Source organism: Bufo bufo, chromosome 2, assembly GCF_905171765.1.
Source record: "Bufo bufo chromosome 2, aBufBuf1.1, whole genome shotgun sequence".
Classification (NCBI taxonomy): domain Eukaryota; kingdom Metazoa; phylum Chordata; class Amphibia; order Anura; family Bufonidae; genus Bufo; species Bufo bufo.
The window spans coordinates 42,532,362-42,553,484 of NC_053390.1; the positions used below are offsets into that span (position 1 = coordinate 42,532,362).

The 21,123-nt window shown below is 45.7% G+C and overlaps 1 protein-coding gene across 1 annotated transcript in view; it reads left to right on the forward strand.

The window, feature by feature from the left end:
• Positions 1–715, forward strand: part of SLC45A2 (solute carrier family 45 member 2) — a 77,710-nt gene extending 76,995 nt beyond the window's left edge. The window contains exon 5 of the mRNA XM_040420142.1: positions 579–715. The gene's annotated coding sequence lies outside the window, so the exon portion shown is untranslated. The remainder of the gene's footprint in view (positions 1–578) is intronic.
• The last annotated feature ends 20,408 nt before the right edge of the window (positions 716–21,123 follow it).

Consider the following 21,123-nt stretch of genomic DNA (forward strand, 5'->3'; position numbering starts at 1 on the left):
CTGAACAATTTCTGTATATAAGTTTGTGCAGTTGCTCAATAAAGCAAACTTTATTTCACCTACACCAGTGACTGGGGAAAACTGGGAGCTACAGATAAGCGGTTTGCAATATTTCCTGACTAAGGAAGAATACAGAGGCGGACATACTCTTCCTGAGTACTGAGGGGTCTGTCACATGGGCCACAGCAGTTGAATTCAGGAGGACATGTGCGGCCGCTGGCCGGGTACACGAGTACCTGATTCTCACAGCGTTAATTACTGCTGAGAGATCATTTCCCTGTAAGGTCTGTGGCCAGTCCACTCCTGCTGAGCAGACACATTATTATAAAGCTCCAGATCTGTAAAATAAAAGTAAAGCAACGTGACTAAAAATTTGCTCAATACATTTTATAAATTTGAACTCCTAAACATCGAAGATTGATAAGAAGCAACTAAATTTTAGAAAAAATGTAAGTGACCAATTACAGAAAGTTTTTAGGCACATTTTTGGAGAAATGTTATTGGACTAAATGCAAATATTTTGTGGCATTACCAGTCCTAATGAGTTTAAATTATTTCTTCAACTTTTTTCTTTGCAGACTTACAGAAGGCTCTTCTACCCTACATTGGATTAAAGGGCCTTTACTTTGTTGGCTACCTCCTTTTTGGATTAGGAACCGGCTTCATAGGGTTGTTCCCCAACGTTTATTCTACACTGGCCCTGTGTTCGCTCTTTGGGGTGATGTCTAGTACGCTGTATACTGTGCCTTTCAATCTGATCTCCGAATACCATAGAGAAGAAGAGGTAAGTTACAACATAATGTATTTACTTCCTTGAACCTTGTCTCAATCTTAGGGCTCATGCACACAAACGTATTTTCTTTCTGTGTCCGTTCCATTTATTTGCAGATCGTATGCGGAACCATTCACTTCAATGGGTCCGCAAAAAAAAACAGAAGTTACTCCGTGTGCATTCCTTTCCGTATGTCTGTATTTCCCTTCCGCAAAAAAATAGAACATGTCCTATTATTGTCCGCATTACGGACAAGGATATTACTGTTCTATGAAGAGCCAGCTGTTCAGTTCCGCAAAATACGGAATGCACACAGATCTGTATTATTTGCAAATCTGTTTTTTACAGACCGCAAAATACATACGGTCGTGTGCATCAGGCCTTAGTGAAGATTATGCCTTAAAAGCATTGTCTTTTTTTTTTTTTTTTACATACAGTCACAACTTAAGTAGATCACAATGTCTTCTCCTGCCTGGACCCAGTGGCGTAGCTATAGGGGTCGCAGCGGTCGCAATTGCGACCGGGCTCCTAAGTCAGGGGCCCCCCAGGAGATAAGGAGTAAAGCCCTGGCCCGGGTAGTTTACAATACTTGTGCGCTGCAGGCGGCGCCGGCAGCTAAGTTCAGAGAGGCGGAGGCAGAGCAGTGTATGCAGGTGCAGGCTCAGTCAGAGGAGGGAGTATTCCCGCTCCCGTGGCAGTAATGGCCAGAAGTGGAGGAGAAGATGCGACTCGTGAGTGAGGGAGGTGAGGGTGGTGGCGTGACGAGCAGAGACTTGGAGATCACGGTCAGCAACCTGTGTATGAGGAGCTGTCTGAATATGAGGAGGGGTCTCTGTGTGTGAGGAGCTGTCTCTGTATGGGGAGCAGCACATGGTTACATCCGTTCCCTGGATAGCTGACACCTATTTGGCTGGGACTGGACTGTGACTTCATATGTGCTCACCAGTTCAGTGGGAGGCTTTGATGCAACTTGATCCTGCATGTTCTGTCCTTGTTAATGCTGGAAGTATTGCCCTATTAACACATTGCTGTGCCCCACACATTTTATAAGTGCTGCTCACAGTAAGGATGACTCAGTAGTGCCCTCCTCACAATTTCGCTTCCTTTAAGGCTACTTTCACACTTGCGGCAGGACGGATCCGACAGGCTGTTCACCCTGTCGGATCCGTCCTTCCGCTATTTCGCCGGACCGCCACTCCGTCCCCATTGACTATAATGGGGACGGGGGCGGAGCTTCGGCGCAGCACGGCGAAAGGCCGCCGGACTAAAAGTACTGCATGTCCAACTTTTTAGTCCGGCGGCCTCTCACCGCAAACTGCCGTAGCGGACGGATCCGACTGGGTGAACAGCCTGTCGGATCCGTCCTGCCGCAAGTGTGAAAGTACCCTTAGTGACCGTCTTGCAATAATGTTGCCCCTTTAATGCCCCTTAGAATAGTATTGGCCCTTTGTGCAGCCTTACAAGGCCACCTATACAATAGTGTGGCACCCTTAGTGCCCCCCTTACAGTAGTGGTGCCCCCCTTAGTGTCCCCCACAATAGTGCTGCCCTGTAGTTTTAATAAAATAAAAAAGTAATACTCACCTATCCCAGTCCCCAAGATGATTGGAGCTTCATAAGAAGACACCGGTATTATAGAAGGCGCATGCTGGTCAAGTTACACCTCTGGCTAGAGAGAAGGGGTTAGGTCAAGATTTGGCTTGGGTGGTGCCGTTTCAATTTTCTCCTCCCCTGCCACTGGCCTCAAAGCACAGAGGGAAGGGGGGCCCAAGCTGAATTCTTGCACCAGGGCCCATGAGCCTTTAGCTACGCCCCTGCCTGGACCTCCAGTGATCAGCTGTGATCTGTGGGGAAATCTGGCAGTAGGTCTTCAGTTTCCCTGCAGCGCCACCACAGAAGAAATGAAGTATGACGCAGTGTTCATTCACGTCCTGTTTCCGTTATGCAGGGGAGGACTCCTTTGGATCCGTTTTGCAGCCCATAGACTTTTATTATGATGGAATTAATAACGGAATGTCTCTAAAGGCATTCCGTTATGCATTCAGTCATAATTGCGTTAAGGTCCGTGGTACTGGAATCCATAACGCAATTCACCTTTAACCAACAAACGAAGTGTGAACAAGTTTCATAAGCAGAAATTCGCTCATCTCTACTTGCATGTAATGACAATTCAGGGGCATCTATTTTTATGGCTATGGGTTGTGCCATTCCTATATTATTCCTGCTAAAAATTACAATATGAATAAATTACCAGCAGTTATCAGTGACGGTCCAGTTGGGTGTTACCAGTTGGGGTTGTCGCCCTGCACAGTCTGGCACTATCCAAATAGGGCTACCAGAATCAGACTGTGCAGAGACACATCCCCAACTGGTAACACCCATCTGGACCTTTATTGCAAACTGCTAGCAATTCAAAACATAGAGTCATAAGAATAGATGCTCCAGAATTGTTATTACATGGGGAATGAAAGTAGTTACTAAAACGGACCTGTCAGGAGAAGGGACGGGTGCTCTTTAAAACAACTGGATAGGGAATAAGTGTCTGATCAGCGGAGGGCCCCCTGCAGATCAGGAGAACAGGGGCTCCATGTTCCCCCATTTGAATGGTGCGGTGGTCATGTATGTGTCCTGCCATTCATTTCTATGGGACTGCCAGAGATGGTAGAGCGCTGTACTCGGCTGTCACCAGCTGTCTAGTGAGAATTAATGGATCGGTACTGCATATACATGACCACTCTTCCACTTATTTCGGGGTACAGGGCTGCCGTTCTTGTGAACGGTGGGGGTCATAATGCTCGGACACCCATGGATCTAATAGTCCTTCCAGTAATCCCCCTAACCTACCCTTTTCATGAAACCTTTTAAATAGTGATGAGCAAAGTATCGTCTGCTTTGCCGAATTTTACAAAAAAGTTTGCTTTGTGACTAATTACTTTGTCACGAAGCGCATTTTTTTGTAAATAGTGGGTGCAATAAAGGGAGCGGTGATTGCGCCGTTCCCTGTCATTGTACCCCTCAGGTGCTGCTTTCATCGCTGATCGCAGAATCTGACATTAACATTAAAGTGTGAAATAAAAAATAAATAAAACAAAATCCTACTTGCCTGATCCATTTGATTGCGAAGAGCCGGCCACCGCCTTCTTGATTGAAGGTCTAGCACAAAGTCCTGCGCGGCCCGTGATGACGTCATCGCGTCAGCCTGCGTGGTGATGTCATATGTCACCTCACACAGGATTTCATGCGAGATCTTCAATCAAGATGGCGGCGGCCAGCTCTTCACGCTCAGAAGCATGATTTCAGGGGAAAAACGATTTGTTACCACGAAGCACGTGGAAATTCGGCTTCACGGCAAATCTAATTTTCCTTGAAATTCGGATCTAAATGATTTGCTCAACACTACTAAATACCAGATGATCAGACTGCCATAAAAAAGTATATAAAACTCGAGAAGCAACAATATAATGTTGTTTGTGCCTTGTCAAGTATATAATTGATGAGCGTCCAACCGCTGGGACCTCCACTGGTCATGAGAAGGTGGGTCCTCGAATAAATGGATTCATGGCTGACCATGCATGCTACTGCTCATTTCCTTCTCTATGGGACTCCCGGCTATCGTTTTCTGATTTATACGATTTTTATACTATTTTCTGAATGGTCTGTGTTACAAACAAGTGCCAGGCTTTCGGGGTTTCTGGACTACTGGATGCCAGATGATGGGAATGTTAATGGATTTTGCATATTGTTCTGCACTGCCCGGTCCATTTTACTACTCAGTACGGGTTCAATCTATAAGCTGGCTATACTATGTATATTTCATAAGAAGCAGACGGCTGTCTACTTACATTACCATTGCTTCTTCTCCTGCCTTTCATCTCCAGTCTCACAGGACAGGCCGAGCTATGAGACTACAGACAGGTCCAGAGAAGAGATTAGCATTTAGAGTAGAGAACATAAAATAATTCTCTTTAATCCGTCATCCAGTTTTTACATCTACCGATATCATTGACCAGAAGTCAGCGGCTGCTGAAGCCCTGCAAAACTCAATGAATGCAAGAGTGTGGTGGAAAAAAGGGTGCCTAGTACAGCATCCTGAAGTATATGGATGGGTATTTTGCATGGTATACTGTATGTCTGTATGGACAGAACCATGACGACTCACTGTTGCCTTTGGATCCTGGGTTTGAGGCCACCAAGGGTAACATTTGCATGATGTTTGTATGCTTTCCCATGTTTGTATGGGTTTCCACTTCCAGTTTCCTCCCACACTCCAAAAACAACCAGATAGGTTACTTTAGAATTTAGATTGTGAGCCCCATATTGTAACACAATCGAGTGTGGATCTACTGTGTCACTGAATGGATTTGGCTTGGGGCTACTGCGAATGGCATTATCTAAGTCATACTCCTGGTCTTTGCCCTTCCACCTCAATACAGGGTCCTGGACTTTGCTGCAGGGCAACCACCAGGCCTCTACCGATTTGGAGTCTGCTCCGTTAAATGACAGCTGACTCAGGCGGGTCAAGAGACACTGCACCGAGTGGACACACTAGAGTGTAGTCTGTGGGCAGGCTTAGGTCAGGGCAGGGAAAGTTTGTTCAATCCTTAAACAGGCCAACGGTCAGGGCAGGCAGCACAGGGTCAATACGACAAACAGGCAGAGGTGAGGTGTGGGAGCTCAGAAGACACAAACACCTTTGCCGGTACTAGCAAGCTAAGAACCTTATTGCTTGGGTACCTTTTCATAGGGGAAGGCGCCCTAAATAACCCAGGGACAGCAGCCATCGGCTGAGGACTAATTAGGCTGCACACTGGCTCTTTAAGAGCCGAGGAGAGAGCGTGTGCTCTAAGGGAGCAGGCAGGAGGTGAGAATGGCCCGAAAAGGCCTACAAAGTGGGACCAGCAAGTCAACACACACTCCAGTACATTGCATGGTTACACCCCAAGTTGGTGCATGCATTCAAATTCATTAACTTTGTGATGCCCCGGTAATATGAGGTCAAGCCAGGTCTGGTTTCAGAATTGGACATTCAAGCTTCCACCAGATGTTTTGCCAAGGGCCCTCCACTAACCTTGGTCCAGCCATGTATACGAATGTCATAGAAGGGGTCCCCTGTTTTGCTTATATGGACCAGGCCTGTCCATGTACTTCCTATTCATTTGGTTTATCGTCATGGTAGGGAACATATACACAGCCGAGTAACCTTTATAAGCACCAGCTAATATCCATGTAGTAATGTGCAGCACGGACAGCAGCTAGACGGGTTGGGAGGGACTCAATAATGTCTTGGTAGGTTGTCATAGATGTCTGGAGCCATGGTGACTGCAGTGCATCCCACAACTGCTGGAGGGGGCATGGGAAGGATCCATGGAGAGAACATGACCATCGAGGTGGTCCTACAGATGCTCAATTGTGTTCAAGTCTGGGGAATTAGGGGGCCAGGGTAGGACTTAGAGGTCTTGGTCATGTTCTTCCCACCAGTGTCAGACATTTCTAATCGTCTTTATTTTATTTTTTTCTGACGTATTTCCAAAACAATTAAAAAAAATATCAACAAAAATGTCTAAAAAGCCACAAAACCACGTATGGTATGAAAAAAAAAAACGAAAGCATGTTTTATGGCATTTTTTTAACTGATAAGTGAACCCCAGTCCAAATTTGTGTGTCTAGGGACCCTTAAGCATCCAAACTCATGTGAAACCAAGGGAACACAAAGAAATATGACTGAATAACCTATCTGACCGCAGTACTATTTTGGACCAATATATTGACTCCTTTATTCATCTGGGATATTGTTTATCCTTCTGGTGAGCTCCAGAACTGGCATAGGGAGCGTTATAGACCCTGCAATGCTCCCTGGGAAAAAGGAAATGCAGATTATCTCTACATAGAGAAAGAAAGCTTTCTCTGTATCGCCACCTAGTGGAGGTAGCCAAGTATCTTCCACTAGGTGGCACTGCTGAGGCCGATTTTTCTCTCTTGGAAGAGCTCTAATCTGCATTGACTTCTTTAGAGACAAATCTGCAATGCTGGAAAATATAGAAAAAAATGATTTAATATCAGACCACAAGAAGGAAGCAAAAGCTGCTGACGCACAATATTATGCTGGACCCAATGAGGAAGCTGAGATGGACACAACTGCAGTGACCGGTCCGCAGGGGCAATATGTAAGTTATGGTGGGCCGATGGGGGTAGTAGCAGAGCTCCCTGGGCCGGCGTGCAGTGAATGGAAGGACAGCGCCAGTTCCTTCGGGTCACACTCTGTTGTCCAGGGACTCCTGCCAGAGATGGTGGTTGAGGTGCCCATGGTGGAATGGGTTTAAGGTGCCGTGGAGGCAGGGTCCCTGGTGTTCGTGACGCCAGCACCATAAGGTGCAAATAGGTGATAAGTTCGCACAATGAGACCAGTTCTCTTAACAAATTCCCAGTACTTTACTGAAGCTGATCCAAAGGTTATCAATGTGCGCAAAAGTCATTTACAGCAAGGCGGCTTCTACAATGGTTCAGGTTAGTTCCCAAAAGTTGCATAAGGGGTAGTTTTCCTCTATAACAATCAATTCCTTGTTTCTCCAGGCTGGAGGGATCACTTTAATGGAGGCGAACCTGAAAAACATTCAGGTCATATTTGCAGCCACCAAATATTTACTAGAAGTGCACAAATAGTCCCACAACATGGACAGTGACATACCAGAGGGGGATCAATGCCAAAAATTCCCACAAAAAATATGTATTTTAATCAGGGGCCATTTTTATGCATCTTAAAGGGAAACTATAAAAAATGTGCCCTGCTGGAGCCTAGAAAATTAGTATTTTAGGCCACGGGAGTACAGGATCAAAAAATTAGGCATTCACCTGACAGAAAAGAACAAGTGATTATGTGGCTGGAGGTACATTAGGCGGTCACTGTGGCAGGCGCAGCACTATGAAGTGCTTTTTGCGCTGTGGCATTGGAAGAATTTTGATAGCTCTAACTTTTAGTCTAACCAGACTGTCTATTACTCTGTAATTCCTCTAGCGCCGTTCTTTGGAAACTGCTTCAAATGCTTCAAATAACTTCTTAATTAACTTTAACTTTTCTTCATATATAACACTGCCACCTCCGCAGCAGATAGTCCATGTACAAAACACGTGTTGAAAAGATATCACAAAATGGCGGTATAATTAAGATGGTGGTTCAACTGTTCAATCTTGTCATTCAACATAAAATGGTTGATATATTTCTCTTGAGTATCTCTAGTCTCACTTTAAGTTATTTAAGCACTTTATGATCTCTCTGAGAGGTATATCTGAGGTCTAACTAATAGTTCACTTGCAGTTAGCAGTGACTATTTGCAGATTGGTTGAGTATGATCTGGTATGGTTGTATGCAATTTGGATTGCAATATGGAATCTGAATGCTTGCAATTGTATGCTTGCAATTGAATTTGTATGGTTGCAATTGGTGGAACTGTAAGTAAACACATATATATATATATATATATATATATATATATATAGTTTAGTATACAGTTCTAAACACAATACTAACAATATGAACACTTTATAACTGTTTTAAATAGCTATATTGGCCTCTTGTTCCCATAAAAATTTAGCTCTCAGTGGAGTGAATGTCTCTTCAACTCCTGTCTCTGGTGAATAATGATTATAGCAGCAGGAGCTGGGGGAATTCCCAGACAGGCTGTGTGTGAGGCTGGCTGTGATTGGTGAAAACTCTTGCTGTGTGAGAAGCTAGCTGTGATTTGGTCTAGACTTCTGTCCAGCAAGAACAGATTAACACTATACTTTCTGTTGTTTCTGCTGTCACTGAGCTTACCTTACATTACAAAATTAATTTTAAAGGCATATTATCTTTTTCTGCTTCTGTGAACACAAAATATAACAGTAATATGACATCCAAAACATGATGTCACAGTAAATAACTCTGCTTTTTTCTTTAACACATAAACATAGGAACTGTATTAAGGTTATTAGCGGGTTTAGCTGTTTACACATATAAGGCTATGCTAGCAACCTAGGACAGGTCCTAGCTGGCCAGCTACAGTCACTGAATAACAATTTTACTGTAGGCCAGTGGAGTACAGGCCCCAAAAATTAGGCATTCACCTGACAGAAAAGAACAAGTGATTATGTGGCTGGAGGTACATTAGGCAGTCACTGAATACAAATTTTACTGTAGCCCACTGGAGTAGAGGCCCCAAAAATTAGGCATTTACCTGACAGAAAAGGCATTTTATGCTGCTGTATAAACAAAAGACAGTGGTGGCGGATATGTGTGGGCTAGCATGAGGAAATTCAATTGCAAGTGGTCGTCACAGGTGTTGAATTCCTCAGAGATCCATGCCTCATTCATTTTTGGAAATGTGAGGTAGTCCACATTGTCGTGAGCTAGGCGAGTGCGCTTTTCGGTCATGACCCCCCCCCCCCCCCCTTTCCCTGCTGCGCCGAACGTACTTCGGACAGGACACTCTCTACGAGGGGCAAGCCAAGAGTTCCATGGCAAATTGTGCCAGCTCTGGCCACAGGTCAAGCCTGCACACCCAGTAGTCCAGGGGTTCCTCGCTTCTTAAAGCGTCCACATCAGCCGTTAACCCGATGTAGTCGGACACCTGTTGGTCTAGGCATTCCCTGAGGCTGGATACAGAGGGGGGCTGTCGATGAGTTGGCTGCAAGAATGATCTCAAATCTGAAGTGACCAACACATCTTCAAACCGCCCTCTTCTTGCAGGCGTGGTAGGATTGGTACCCACACCTGTTTCGCTGTGGGTGGAAATTCCTCTGCCAGCGCCCACAACAGCAGAATGCAGCATCTCTTGCAGCAAGGCCTGGAAATGCTGCATTCTGCCAGCCCTCTGTGATGCTGGCAACATGTCCACCATTTTGTGTTTGTACCGGGGGTCTAAGTACGTTGCCACCTAGTACTGGTCCTTGCCCTTTATGCTTTTTATACGGGGGTCCCTCTTCAAACACTGGAGCATGAAGGCCCCCATTTGCACTAAATTGGAAGCTGTGGAGCGCCCTGGCTCCTGCTCATCGCCCAGGAGAATGTCGTCCTCGGTCTTCTCCCCCCAGCCACTGACAACACCAGGGTTCCCCGAAAATTTTAAAGTCCCCCTAAAAGCCTGCTCTTCTTGCTCCTCCCCCCCAGTCACCATCCTCATCTGCCTCCTCTTCACACTCCTGCTGACTTGTCTCAGATGGAGTAGGCTGCGACTTCCTTATCGTCCCGCTCCTGCTCCTTGAATGCTTGATCAATGACATGACGCAATGCACACTCCAGAAAGAAGACATAAGGTACGATGTCACGAATGGCGCCCTGGCTGCAACTGACCAGTTTGGTCATCTCATCAATTGGCCGCAGAAGTCTGCATGAGTCGCACCTGAGCAGCCACTGGCGCGGTGAAAAGAAATCAAGCTCCCCAGAACCTGTCCTGCTGCAGAGTTCGTACAAGTAGTTGTTAATGGCACGTTGCTGCTGAAGCAGCCTATCAAGCCTATACGTCGGGCTGTCACAAATCAGACGTCTGGCGGGCAGGTGGTGTCGCCACTGAACGTCAGCAGAGCCATGGCCGTGTAAGATCATCTAAAATGGCCAGAGATTTTCCTGGCCTGCCGCAAGACGTCCTGGACCCCGAGGTATTTGGCAATAAATCGCTGAACAACTGAGTTCAGGACGTGTGCCATGCATGAGATGGTGTGCTTGATTACACTGACCTGTCCATAATCTGAAGGATGTTTACTGAAAGCTTGATGATTATCCTTCACGACTTTTCAGACTCCTTTAATTTATTATTCAGGTGTAGAAGTATCTCCCACGTGCAGTTATTTCGACCGTAATGTATTTGGAGTGTGATCTTGATTATTTAGCTTCTGAGTAGAATGTCCAGCCATAGCTGCTGTTACACTGATAACATCTTGAAAAGTAACTTGGAACAGTTGAGCAACAGGGTAGTGCTTGGTCAACGTTATACTGCTACTACTTAAGTTCAGGAGATGAATTGGCACTTCACTTTGCGAAACGATCACTAGGCTTCTTGCATCTCGGACCAGAGGATGGTCTTCCAGGTTGATGGGTTCTACCAGGGCCTGATATTCTTGACCTTGGATTCCAAGAGCAGATCAGCACCATAGGAGTGTTTCAGTATTGGGTTTCAGGATCACTGGTTGGTTACCTTTAATGTGAGCACGGCAAATCTCTACTTTCTCATTAGCAAATTTCTGTTGTGCACTTAATACACAGATGGTCTGTTGTATCACCTTTTTGGAGGCCGGTGAAGTGGTAGGCATGGACTTGTGTAAAGCTTCAAACATTTCAGTATAACAGTTCCTAAGGACTTTTATTCCTAGGACTACTGGAGGGTTGTTATCTTCCCTGACTTGCACGACATTAATACCTTGTTGGGGTAGGGTGGTTCCTCCCACTTGAAGAGTTGGCTCCCAGTACTCACGCACTGGCACGGGTTTGCTGTTGCTGGCTATAATGCTCAGCCAGGATTCTGGTGGCTGTGTCAGCTGGTCATGGTCCCAGTAATACTCAAATGCAGTCTGTCGGATAGTTGTGACTTGAGACCCGGTGTCCAATAAGTCAACAAAGGGAATCCCATTGATTCGAAGAACCACTTCTGGGTCCTACATATCTGGGCATCCAGCTGGGATCTTCTGGACCTACTGCTCTACCTCCCGAGGGGCGGTCCTTGGCCTTGGAGGTCGACCTTTTAACTGCCAGCACATCTATTCTGTATGGCCTGGCTTGTGACCGTATCTACAAATGGGTAGCTTTTGCTCGTTAAAGTGGTCAGTGGGTCGTCAACCAGGGTTTCTGGGGTAAGTCTTTATCATCCGGAGGGAAACGTTTCCTTGGTAACAGTGTCTCATCCTCCAGCAATAGGGGTTTCTTTCACTGTTCCAGTTTTCAGCATACTTTCTCCAGACTTTTGTTTAGGAAGTTGACTTGACCTGTCAGGGCAGCAACTGCATCGTGAACTGGAGCTTGGGCTTCCTGGCTAACTATAGGGTGGTGTTTTGGAGATGTAGAAGGCTTATTCACAGACATATCAGCAGGCCTAGCTGGTTGTGGGTCTTTCCCCAGAATACTGATGGCTAGCTCTTTGAAGTCTAGGAAACTAGAACTTGGGTGATGTGCAGCTAACCTCTTTAACTGGCTCTTTAAGGTTTCTGTCCTAACACCTTCAATTAATTGTTCTCTCAGCGTTTTATTTTGATTCTCTGCTTCACGGGGGTCTACCTGTATAACAGCTCACAGGGCTTCCTGTAGGATAATGCATAGTCTCTGAGTGACTCACCAGGCTGCTGTCTCTTGCTGAAGAATCTCCTCTTGACCTCTGACACATTCCTGGGTTCAAAAGTGGCGTACAGTCGTTCAAATATCTGCTCAACTGTTCTTTTCTCTGAGCTTGGCCAGGATTTCACTTCTCTGAGGGCAGCACCTTCCAATTGTGCAATGAGGATTTCAATTTGTTGTTCTGCTTACAGAGTACATTCTGAATAGAGGCAATTTTTTTAATTTAAATTCTCTTAAAATATGAGCTTCCCCAGCGTATCGTGGGAACCAGGGTGTTCCTAAAAAATAAGGCATTGTTAAGAGCATCATTATTGGAGCTGCGGTGGTTGGTGATGGGCCGAGACTAGCTGCGGCTGTTGCAGGGAACCTGCTAGGGTCAACCTGCTCACTATCTCCTTGTTCAGATATGGCAATGACGACAGTTTCAATATAATGCAAGTTAAATGCAGTTTTATACACTTTTTATGTTGTGTTGCTATAGGCAACTGCCGTTATATAGGAATCTGGCCCTTTAAGGCTGGGTTCACACGGGCGTTGCGGGAAAAGGTGCGGGTGCGTTGCGGGAACATGCGTGATTTTTCTGCGCGAGTGCAAAACATTGTAATGCGTTTTGCACGCGCGTGAGAAAAATCGGCATGTTTGGTACCCAAACCCAAAGAAGACGACAGAAGAGATGCCGGCTGCGTGAACAAGTGGATTAAGGTGAGTTAAATTATTTTTTTAACCCCTCCAGCGCTATTGTACTATGCATTCTGTATTAAGAATGTAATTATTTTCCCTTATAACCATGTTATAAGGGAAAATAATAATGATCGGGTCTCCATCCCGATCGTCTCCTAGCAACCGTGCGTGAAAATCGCACCGCATCCGCACTTGCTTGCGGATGCTTGCGATTTTCACTCAGCCCCATTCACTTCTATGGGGCCTGCGTGGCGTGATAAACGCACAATATAGAGCATGCTGCGATTTTCACGCAACGCATAAATGATGCGTGAAAATCACTGCTCATGTGCACAGCCCCATAGAAATGAATGGGTCCGGATTCAGTGCGGGTGCAATGCGTTCAACTCAGCCTAAGAGTTACTGTGACAGCCTGATATAGAGGAGTATGGTGCTCTGTATGGCAGATTTTGGCCCCAAACAGTCATTAGTAAGGTTAATTTCCCCAACTGTACTCACTCAGACCTTCTGGGCTGATTCTCAAGATCCAGTGAAGCTTTTTTTCCTTTCTCTAACATGGCTTCAGCTTCCGTTTCCTGTAGGGGTACAGTTGGTTTCTTTGTACTCCTGGGAACTTGCACTCAGCACTTTGTTTCCTCCTGCTGCAAGGATGGTTCCTCTGTCGAGGCGGGCCGCTTGTTTCCTGCCCCTCTGCTTTGTGGAACAATCCTTTCCCGCAGCATGTGAGGAAATCCAAGATGGCTGATTAACCCCTATTTTGCCACAGTGCTGCAATTGCTGCATATTCACACTTTCTAGAAGCAAATAATTGCAATAAAGTCACTTGTATGGGGTTTTACAGATGCTGTGGCCTTCAGCAATGTTCTGAGAGCACATATATATTGTCTATGATAAGGCACAGAGGATATTAATATCCTGTTTACATAAGGCGCAAGGGATATTGGTCCTATTCACACAAGGAGCAGAGGATTTTGATCCTGTTAATGACGCCAATTTATGCAGTGACTGGGGAGTTATGGTGGGTCGATGGGGGCACAACTGCCTGAGGATCCAAGAATTGGAATATTCTCGGCTGATATGAGATAATTTGCTTACTTTTTCCCATGGATCATTGCCTGAAAAATACATCTCTATATGCCATTGTCTCTTCAATGATGAATAATACCAACCTCCCTTCGAGCTATGTGCTTCCCAAAATACACATGGGGAGGCCAATCGTCTCACACATGGAAACCCTCACTGAATAGGTACTTTCAATTTAACATGTTACACATATCCATTTTCTAATCTGTTTTTATTTTTTGATTGTAGATTTTTTATATTTTTTTTATTTCTGTGTTCTGTACTTAATTATGGGGGCTGCCATCTTGACAAATCACTGCAAAAAATGCACCAAAATGATACGCAACTGACAATACTAGCTAATTCCTCAGGCCGATGTTAAAAGCTGAGAACTTTACCAATATCTTCCAGTCAGGAACATATCGGAGCCCCTCATGCACCACGTCACGGTCTCTCAGCACGCATGGGGTCCTACCACTAAACCGCCTGTGGTGTGTGTGTGAACAGGGTCTGAACAGTGCAAGAAACCAACTCACATTCGGACTCTCATGCCTCCATAGTGGTATCACCAATGCACTGTGAGGTAGGATAAGGCCTCTTTCACACGACCGTTTCCCCCCCCCCCCCCCCCCCCCCCCCCCCCCCCCCCCCGTTTACGGGCCGTTTTTTGTGTTCCGTATACGGAACCATTGATTTCAATGGTTCCGCAAAAAAAACGGAATGTACTCCGTATGCATTCCGTTTCCGTTTTTCCGTTCCGTTAAAAGATAGAACATGTCATATTATTGCCCGCAAATCACGTTCCGTGGCTCCATTCAAGTCTATGGGTCCGCAAAAAAAAACGGAACACATATGGAAATGCATCCGTATGTCTTCCGTATCCGTTCCGTTTTTTGCGGAACCATCTATTGAAAATGTTATGCCCAGCCCAATTTTTTTCTATGAAATTACTGTATACTGTATATGCCATACGGAAAAACGGAACGGAAAAACGAAACTGAAACACAACGGAAACAAAAAAACGGAACAACGGATCCGTTTAAAACGGACCGCAAAACACTGAAAAAGCCATACGGTCGTGTGAAAGAGGCCTAAAGCTGTGAGCCGCACCCACAACAGACCATGTGACAGAAGCGACCAGGTGCAAAAGAATGTTACCAACAAAAATAAATTGGCACATTCCATACACATAAAGACAAAAACTCACTGAAAAAAGTGGCCTAAACGGGTAAAAATGCTCCAAACCCAGACACTGTAGCGCGTCTATAACCGGGGGAGCAATTACTCTGCATGTGGTCCGCAGACAATGGCAATCTCCAGCAAAAAATGCGTACAATAGAGGATGACGCCACAAAAAATGCGTACAATGGTTCCGTATACGGAACACAAAAAACGGCCCGTAAACGGGGGGGGGGGGGGAAACGGTCGTGTGAAAGAGGCCTTATCCTACCTCACAGTGCATTGGTGATACCACTATGGAGGCATGAGAGTCCGAATGTGAGGATTTTGATCCTGTTAATGACGCCAATTTATGCAGTGACTGGGGAGTTATGGTGGGTCGATGGGGGCACAACTGCCTGAGGATCCAAGAATTGGAATATTCTCGGCTGATATGAGATAATTTGCTTACTTTTTCCCATGGATCATTGCCTGAAAATACATCTCTATATGCCATTGTCTCTTCAATGATGAATAATACCAACCTCCCTTCGAGCTATGTGCTTCCCAAAATACACATGGGGAGGCCAATCGTCTCACACATGGAAACCCTCACTGAATAGGTACTTTCAATTTAACATGTTAACATATCCATTTTCTAATCTGTTTTTTATTTTTTGATTGTAGATTTTTTATATTTTTTTATTTCTGTGTTCTGTACTTAATTATGGGGGCTGCCATCTTGACAATCACTGCAAAAAATGCACCAAAATGATACGCAACTGACAATACTAGCTAATTCCTCAGGCCGATGTTAAAGCTGAGAACTTTACCAATATCTTCCAGTCAGGAACATATCGGAGCCCCTCATGCACCACGTCACGGTCTCTCAGCACGCATGGGGTCTACCACTAAACCGCCTGTGGTGTGTGTGTGAACAGGGTCTGAACAGTGCAAGAAACCAACTCACATTCGGACTCTCATGCCTCCATAGTGGTATCACCAATGCACTGTGAGGTAGGATAAGGCCTCTTTCACACGACCGTTTCCCCCCCCCCCCCCCCCCCCCCCCCCCCCCCCCCCCCCCCCCCCCCCCCCCCCCCCCCCCCCCCCCGTTTACGGGCCGTTTTTTGTGTTCCGTATACGGAACCATTGATTTCAATGGTTCCGCAAAAAAAACGGAATGTACTCCGTATGCATTCCGTTTCCGTTTTTCCGTTCCGTTAAAAGATAGAACATGTCATATTATTGCCCGCAAATCACGTTCCGTGGCTCCATTCAAGTCTATGGGTCCGCAAAAAAAAACGGAACACATATGGAAATGCATCCGTATGTCTTCCGTATCCGTTCCGTTTTTTGCGGAACCATCTATTGAAAATGTTATGCCCAGCCCAATTTTTTTCTATGAAATTACTGTATACTGTATATGCCATACGGAAAAACGGAACGGAAAAACGAAACTGAAACACAACGGAAACAAAAACGGAACAACGGATCCGTTTAAAACGGACCGCAAAACACTGAAAAAGCCATACGGGTCGTGTGAAAGAGGCCTAAAGCTGTGAGCCGCACCCACAACAGACCATGTGACAGAAGCGACCAGGTGCAAAAGAATGTTACCAACAAAAATAAATTGGCACATTCCATACACATAAAGACAAAAACTCACTGAAAAAAGTGGCCTAAACGGGTAAAAATGCTCCAAACCCAGACACTGTAGCGCGTCTATAACCGGGGGAGCAATTACTCTGCATGTGGTCCGCAGACAATGGCAATCTCCAGCAAAAAATGCGTACAATAGAGGATGCCGGGGCGGACCGCATGCACCACAAGAACATCTTACACAAAATGATACATTGTGCAGATGAAAAAATATACATACACAAATCACACAAATATTTAGACAGCACTCCGTGATGATGATAAATAGTGGTTTATTTCAGATTATTTCAGCCGGAGACAGTGGTATATCAGTTGCGTGCAACGTTTCGGGCTAACATGCGCTCTTCATCAGGCACTGTTGGGACCACAGTAGGTGTGCAGCCGGGGAAAACGGCCTGCAAAAAACTGTAAAAGACATACGGTCATGTGAACGAGCCCTTAGTGTGAAAAAAAGGGCTTATTAGCCGTTGTGTGGTGAAGTGAGAACATTACAGACTTTTTTTGAGGTGTTTTAATTTGCTTTTTATCTATTTATTTGATCTAACAGTATGTCAGACAGAGACAGGCCCTGCACAGGGGAGTCGCAGCGAGAGGTCTGAGTTCCCAGTGTCGGCTAGCGGTCGTGTCTTGACCAGCAACTCAGTGGTTCTTGAATGGTTGATTCGATCTTCGACATTGTCGCAAGTGACATCAGACACCCCCAGCCAAGAGTCGGTGGGTTCGTCAGACACAACCCTTAGTTGGCATGGCCCGGGAGCAGGCCCTGTGCCCTCACCTGTCCTCAACCTGCCTCTGTCCTTTTCTGTTCCCTCAGCCAGAGAGGTATTGTATGCAGTGGGCTCAGCTCCTTATACAGTGAGGACGAGCTACTAGAAGACAGTCAGCAGCTACTGGCAAGCCAAGATGTGGAGGAGACATCCGCTGCTTCCTCCACAAGGCGGAAGTAATCACGTCTTAACCCCCTCTGACGAAGGGGCTTCATCATCGGGAGAAAAGGGTGGCAGCTTGACCGCGAGGCAGCGGCGGAGCCAGCAAGTCGCTACCGTGGCTGGGAGTCAGCAGGGTGGCAGCAGTGGGAGGTCGGTAGCCAAACGTGCCCGGGGTAGACCACCCGCTTCGCAGGAGCCTACCTGCCTGGGAAGTAGCGGTGTACGGGTTCAAGGAGGCAGCAGCGGTAGCAGTCAGTCAGTGCGTAGTGTTGGGGGTAAAATCGCCTACTCGGCAGTGTGGCAGTTTTTTGTTAAGCCACCGGAGGAGGTGAACATGGCCATATGTATAATCTATGGGCAGAAGGTAAAGTGTGGCCAGGGTGCCAATGTTGTCACCACAGCCCTGCGTCAACATATGTAACGTCACCATAAAGTGGCCTTGGAGAACCGTGGCTCCGATGTGGTGGTCCAGCCTGCCACAGCAACTGCTGCATCACCAAGTGGCACGCAGCCGATTTCAGGCAGTCAAGGCTCCACCACCTCAGCCGAAGGGAGTTGTCTGTCCTTCCCATCATCTGCTGGTCCTGATGCTCCTGCTCCTCGTCACTCATTCCATCAGCAATCAATCACCAAAACGATGCTCCTGGCCAAGTTGCTGGTGCTGCAGTCCCTCCCTTTCCAAGTGGTGGACTCTGCACCTTTCAGAGAACTGATGACTTGTGCCGAGCCGAGGTGAAGAGTCCCAAGCCGTCATTTCTTTGCCCAAAAGGCAGTACCACAGAACAGAACAGAAGGTGGGCCAGTCCTTGAGCCTGTCGGTGTCTGCCAAAGTGCACGGCAGGGCCGACATGTGGAGCTGTAACTATGGTCAGGGACAATACATGTACTTTATGGCCCACTAGGTGAATGTGGCTCCTGCACAACCACACCAGCCACTTGGCCAGGTCAAGCTGCTTCTGCCTCCACGTTCTCACACCGTTGGTCCTGTGACAATGTGCACCTCTGCCTCCTCATCCTCCACCTTGTCCTCAGCCTCCACTGCAGGAACAATTCACATTGCCCCTCCAGCATACCACATGTGCAGGGCACGGCAGTGTCACGCTGTTCTGCACCTCGTTTGCTCCACAGACTGGATCCGTTTCTTGGGCAAAATAATCAGTGACGTCAACACAAACTTACTGCTGACACCCTCTCCACTCTGTCGGGGGGCTCTACTGTATAAGCGTTTATTAGAACATGTTCTGTAGACATCTATGTGGAATCAGCTGATGAGGGTGTAAAAGGAGTGCGCTTCTTCTTGACGCTAACATTGACCTGTAAGGCTGGGTTCACACTTGAGTTATTTGGTCAGTTTTGGCCCAGTGACTGCCCAAATAAGTGAAGTGTGCAGTGATTCTAAAAGCGACGCCTGTCATCTACATGTCATACTGACTCTCACAGTATAATTTCACTACCACAGCAGACTCCCTATATGTGTTACTACAAGGCACAGTGTTCTACACCACTATACAGGCTCTCTGCAGCCCGGAAATAGCCATTTTGTAACGCGATTCGCCGCAAATAAATTCAAATGTTTTCGAAAACTTCTGCGAACCGGCCCCAATCGAATTTTTTTTAAATTCACTCATCTCGAATTGTAATCCTTCCTGTGATAATGAGATGACTGCTGAAAAGTGATTTGTATAGAACAGGAATTGGCGCCTATCACTAAAGGGGTTGTGTCACTTCAGCAAATAGCATTTATTATGTAGACAAAGTTAATACAAGCCAATGTATTGTGATAGTCCATATTGCCTCCTTTGCTGGGTGGATTCATTTTTCCATCACATTATACACTGCTCATTTCTATGGTTACAACCACCCTGCAATCCATCAGCGATGGCCATGCTTGCACACTATAGAAAAAAGCACCAGCCTACGGTCCTGGCCACCAGAGAAACCAGCACCTTTTCTTACAGTGTGCAAGCACGGCCGCCACTGCTGGATTGCAGGGTGGTCATAATCATGGAAACGAGCAGTGTATAATGTGATGGATGAATAAATACAGCCAGCAAAGGAGGCAACATGAACAATTAGAATACATTTAGTAAGTGCCTTGTATTAACTTTCTCTTCATTATAAATACAAATTGCTGAAGTGAGACAACCACTTTAAGCTTAGTCGTCAGTGCAAAAACTGGAGGTTTATACAATAAATGGAAAAAAAAAATTATATATATAATATAATAAAGAAAAATTCAAGGCAGCACAAAATTGTAACCAGAGTAAGGAGTGCTCGCAATAAGACTTAACCCACAGTCTTAAAATACAAAGAAGAAAAGACTGCAGCACTTCCAATTGGTGAAAAAAATGTGAGGTCCTTTATTCACCCATGCGACGTTTCAGTCCGCTTTCTGGGACCGTTCTCCCTAAAACAATAGGTCACTTTCTGATGACTTCTATCTTTTAAGCCCCAGGTTTAGATTTTCTACATCTATGGAGAAATGTCCATAAGTGTCCCAGAAAGATGACTTATCCTTTGGTGTCAACACTCAAAACAGCCCTGGTTAGGAGTGGATTAATATTCACTTTGTTTTTGGAATGTTTTTTCCTCCCTTTTTTATATTAATAGTTGCAGCTTTCTCTAGTATTCTTTGATCTTCATCTTGGCGCTAGCACATTCGTGGCTTGTCACAATGGCCGCTATCTCAAAGCATTTAGTTAAACTTTGAATGCAAGCCGTATAGCCAGGAAGACCATTCATTCCCAGAAATAACCCCAAAAAAGGAGCTTTTGTTGTTGTGATTCATTTAATGCTCGTCCTCTTCTCTTTTCAGAAACCTATTGATACAGCCATTAATAATGGACCTCTAACAACATATAAAAAAAAGTGAGAGATGATCGCTAAGAGACCGGGCTGAATATAAAATCGGAGCCCATTGCAAGCCTTGCAGGAAGAAACCGGCATTCTTACTGCAGTGCCCCCAGGTGCTTCTGAGCACGATGGAATTAACATTCGCTTAAAAATTTAGGTTAATTCGTCCTTAATTGTAGCCTCTGTCTTCCATAATGAATACAGGAGCAGGAGACATTGAAGAGGTATTGTCACCTCTCCTGACATGTCTGTTTTAGGAACTACTTACATTATAATTGCATGTCTCTCTCTCTCTCCCTCACATATACTGTGCACATTGAAGTATGATCCCAAGGTGACCGACGCAGTCCCAGCCAAAGTCCTTGTTAGATTGGGGCATGTTGTTTAAAGGGAACCTGTCATCAACTTTATGCTAGCCATACTTACGGCAGCATAAATTAGAGACAGGTCATTTAAAAGTAAGTGTTTGCCGAGAACCAACATCACAATCATTGCAGACTGGGCCTGGAAAAGAGTCCCGGCCACCTGAGAAGAGTCATGGTTATTCATAAATTCCTTCTCTCCCTGCCCACCTGCTGATGGCTGACAGTCTTCTACCTTGTTTTCTCTCTTTCTCTCTAGGAGAGAACTGCAGATGGATGAGAGAGCAGAAGAATATGAATAACCATGACTCTTCTCAAGTAGATATGACTCTTTTCAAGGCCTGGGCTG